Consider the following 5,092-nt stretch of genomic DNA (forward strand, 5'->3'; position numbering starts at 1 on the left):
TCTCTCCACAGACAGCATGCTTCTCAATAAAGAAAAACAGATTTAAACATTTTCAGAATGTGGTGACCCTTGCCTGAATACATACAGCATACATATTATAAATTTGACCAAACATCTGTGGCTAGGAGATGATAGACCCTACAGATAAGCCCACTATTTTACTAAATGAACACGGTAACAAATTGCATTTTTAACATGAATCTCACAAATAAGAGGAAAATGGATAGACTGATAATGTATAATATTAAGAGACATTAAAGACTCTCAGAAGCTAAAAAAAAAAAAAAAAAAAGAAGTCTCCCTCATATGGGGAATCACAACCTGGTATGTATGTGTATACATGTAAACAAGAGTATACACCTCATCAAAGAGGCTTCTTTATGCAGTGGAGGACCATTGATGAAGAAACCTCAAAATTGGACAAAATACAGAGAAAAAACTGTCTATGGAATGCCCAGCCATATATGGTACATCTAAAACAGAGAGGGAGAGACACATACACACACATACATGCACGCATGCATGCATGCACACACGCACAACTCAGGACCCATATTGGAAGAAGGGGTGAAAAGACTGTAAAATAGTGGCTTCTGGGCTTGACAGAACTAATGCACCCATGAACTCACATCAAATGTGCTTGCTCACACAAGGCCTACAAAACATCAAGCCAACATTCTACCATGGATGGGAGAGACACATGACTCTCACCACTTACTAAGGAACTTACTAAGGAACTGTTGACAGTTGATGGCTATTAAAGGAAGGAGAAAGAATGAGTTTTCTTTCTGGGGTAGCACCTGATAGGTTTCTTCTACTCCAGTGATGAACCTATATCCATCCATAAATGGGCAGCAGTAATTCAACTTAGCAGGCTTCTTAAAAAGAGAGAAAGAGCTTCAAGGCTGCACCTCTACCTGGGGCAGGTCAGCATGCCTACCCCCTCCTACACCCCACAGCTTGCCTGTACTCCAGGAGGTCTGCCATAGCCAGGGACACAGGTGATAACCCTGTCCCAGAACCCACACAAGCTGGGACACACACACACACACACACACACACACACACACACACACCAAAGCCCAGCAGAGATAGGATCCATCCCTTGGCCCAAGCCACATCCTTCATCCGGCCTGCACCACCACCCAGGACAAACCAGTGTGATTATCCCTCTCCAACACCCCACAGCCTACCTGTCTCCCAAGAAGTCTGCTGTAACCAAGGACACAGCCTGCCTGTCTTCAGGAGGTCGACCATAACAAGGGACAAATTGAGACCCCAACCCCAATACCAGCATCAGCTGGGACACCCACACACATAGAGCTCAGCAGACATAATAAGCTCTATCCCACTCTGCCTGAGGGCCATAACCCTTCCAGTCTGTACCTCCATCTGCAATTGTGGCAGATTCTGCTCCTGGACCCCAAAGTCTGCCTGTCTCCCAAGAGGTCCAGCCTAGCCAGGGACACAGGAAGTCTGCCTTAACCAGGGACAGGTGAGAACTGCTCTAACCAGGTACACAGGAGGCCTGCTCTAACCAGGGACACAGGAGCACCCCACCACCTAACCAGGGAGTGCACTGTCTGCCTCCCAGGAGGCCTGTGCTAACCCAAGTCACAGAGCTCTACCTGCCTCCAAGGAGACTGGATCCAGTCAGAGACACCCAGGCCAGTTGACATTAGAGATAACCAGATGGTGAAAGGCAAGCACAAAAACAACGAACAGAAGCCAATGTAATTTGGCACCATCAGAACCTAGTTCTGCTACCACAGCAAACCTTGGATATCCTAACACACCTGAAAGACAAGATGATTCTGACCTAAAATCCCATCTCATGAAGATGATAGAGGCCTTTAAGGAGGATATAAATAACTCCCTTAAAGAAATACAAGAAAACACAATCAAGCAGGTGAAGAAATTGAACAAAATTGTCCAAGACCTAAAAATGGAAATAGAAACAAAAAAGAAATCACAAATGGAGGCAACCCTAGAAATGGACAGCCCAGGAAAGAGATCAAATTTAAACATTATCTTTCTACTAATCCAGCCCTACAGAGGATTGTAGAAGGAAAAGATTGACACAAGGAGGGTAACTACACTCAAGAAAACACAAAAAATTAATAATCTCACAAAAATCTAAAAGAAAAGAATCAAACACACACACAATACCACCTCCAACAATAAAAATAACAAGAACTAACAATCATTGGTCTTTAATGTCTCTCAATATCAATGGAAACAATTTCCCAATAAAAAAGACATAGGCTAACAGACTGGATACATAAACAGGATCACGCATTTTGCTGCATACAAGAATCATACATTAGTGACAAAGACAGATACCACCTCAGAGTAAAAGGCTGGAAAAAAGTTTTCCAAGCAAATAGCCTCAAGAAACAAGTGGTAGTAGCCATTCTAATATCTAATAAAATAGACTTCCAACCAAAAGTTATCAAAAGAGATGGGTAAGGATACTTCATTTAAAAAAAAAAAAAAAAGGATACTTCATACTCATCAAAGGAAAAATTCACCAAGATGAAGTTTCAATTCTGAAAATCTATGCTCCCAATGCTAGGGCACCCACAGTCATAAAACAAACATTACTAAAGCTCAAAACACACATTAAACATTACACAATAGTACTGGGAGACTTCAACACCCCACTTTCACCAATGGCCAGGTCTTGGAAACAGATTAAATGGAGACACAGTGAAAGTAACAGAAATCGTGAACCAAATGGATTTAACAGATATCTATAGAACATTTCATCCTAAAGCAAAAGAATATACCTTCTTCTCAGCATGTCGTGGAACCTTCTCCAAAACTTACCATATAATAGGACACAAAACAAGCCTCAACAGAAACAAGAAGATTTAAGTAATCTCATGTATTCTCTCAGATAAGCACTGACTAAGGCTGGTCTTCAATAACAACAAAACAACAGAAAGCCCACATACTCATGGAAACTGAATGACTCTCTGCTCAATGATAACTTGGTCAGGGAAGAAATAAAGAAATTAAAGACTTTCTAGAATTCAATGAAAATGAAAACACAGCATACCCAGACTTATGGGACACAATGAAAGCAGTGCTAAGAGAAGTATTCACAGCCTAAGTGCCTTCATAAAGAAATTGGGAAGATCCTACAATTTAACAGCACACCTGAAAGCTCTAGAACAAAAAGAAGCAAATACACCCCAGAGGAGTAGACAGCAGGAAATCATGAAACTCAAGGCTGAAACCAATCAATTGGAAACAAAGAGAACAATACAAAGAATCAAAAAAACCAAGAACTGGTTCTTTGAGAAAATCAACCAGATAGATAAACACATATCCAACCTAACTAAAGGCCATAGAGACCAAATTAACAAAATCAGAAGTGAAATTGGAGACATAATAACAGAAACTAAAGAAACTCAAGAAATCATCAGCACTTACTACAAAGGCCTCCAAAAGCCTACTATAAAACTGGGAAATCTTGATGAAATGGATGATTTTCTGGACAGATACTATGTAGCAAAGTTAAATCAAGATCAGGTAAACTATCTAAAGAGTTTTGTAATCCCTAAGGAAATGGAAGCAATCATTNAAAACCTCCCAACCAAAAAAAGTGCTGAATTCTACCAGACCTTCAAAAAACCTAACAGCAATACTCCTCAAACTATTCCACAAAAAAGAAACAGGAGGAGGGTTGCCTAATTCATCCTATGAAGCCACAGTCACACTGATGCATAAACCATACAAGGACCCAACAAAGAAAGAACGCTTCATACCAATTTCACTTATGAATATCAATGCAAAAATAATAAAATTCTTGCAAACCAAATCCAAGAATAAATCAAAACCATCATTTACCATGATCATGTAGGCTTCATCCCAGGGATGCAGGGATGGTTCAATGTATGAAAATCTATCACTGTAATCCACTATATGAATAAACTCAGTAGAAAAATCCCATGATCACCTTATTAGATGCTGGAAATGCCTTTGAAAAAGTACAACACCCCTTCATGTTAAAAGTAGTACACCAGACAGGGTTTACTATCTTTTAGGCATATACCAAAAAGATGCTATACTATATCACAAGGACACGTACTCCACTCTGTTCATAGCAGCATTATTTGTAATAGCCAGAAGCTGGAAACAACCATATGTTCCTCAACTAAAGAATGGACACAGAAAATGCGGTTCATTTACGTAATGGAATAATACTCAGCTATTAAAAATGAGGACATCATCAGTATTTAGTACATAATAAAGCTTGCTTTAAATTTGGCCCAAAATTGTGGGATTGATTTTTCTCCAGAGAATCTCAAGATAACCACCTTTCTTCATTCTAAACCCTTCCATATACCCCTCTTTACTTGCAAAATTATGGCCTCTTATCTTATTAACTGCAATATGCTTACATATATATGTACATATTATTTATTTTATTTATTCATATGTGCACTTATATGTACATGTATATATTCCTAAGTATGTGAAGTCTGTATAATGTTTTTTGTGTATATGTTTTAAGAGCTGACATTTTAGTATTTCTTAGGTCTTAAAGAAACCCCAAGTACCCCAAAAGGACGGTCCCACTAAGTCCAAATTGAGCCCCTGGCCTCAGCACAGGAGGATTGCTGGCAGATACTTTCCTCACTCCTTAGGAACGTATGAGAAGGGTTTCTGTCTGCCAGAAAGAGCCAACTCCCTATCTCCCCTTCCTCTGGCTGAGGAAGCTTGGAGCTCCCTGTTGACATATACCTATGGCACGTGCCAAAGCCAGGGCTAATCTCCAGGCTCCTCTCTACTCTCTGATCCAAGCCCACTCTAGCCTCCTGACTTTCCTCCCCTACCCTATGCCCTAAACTTAGGGCTGCTCTAGCTCATAGTAGTCCCTACCCCTCTACCCTGCAGGTTTTTCTCATAAACCAGGATGTCTTCCCATCCCTCACTCTCACACTTCTCTTTGATCCTGTGAGTGGTATCCCTGACCTTTACCAGCAGTCTCCTCTCTGCCCAAGAGAGATAGCCATGCCTGCTTTGGACTTCGTGAGGTCTCTCTCTCTCTCTCTCTCTCTCTCTCTCTCTCTCTCTCTCTCTC

This window comes from Mus pahari, unplaced genomic scaffold (assembly GCF_900095145.1).
Source record: "Mus pahari unplaced genomic scaffold, PAHARI_EIJ_v1.1 scaffold_9162_1, whole genome shotgun sequence".
NCBI classification, from domain to species: domain Eukaryota; kingdom Metazoa; phylum Chordata; class Mammalia; order Rodentia; family Muridae; genus Mus; species Mus pahari.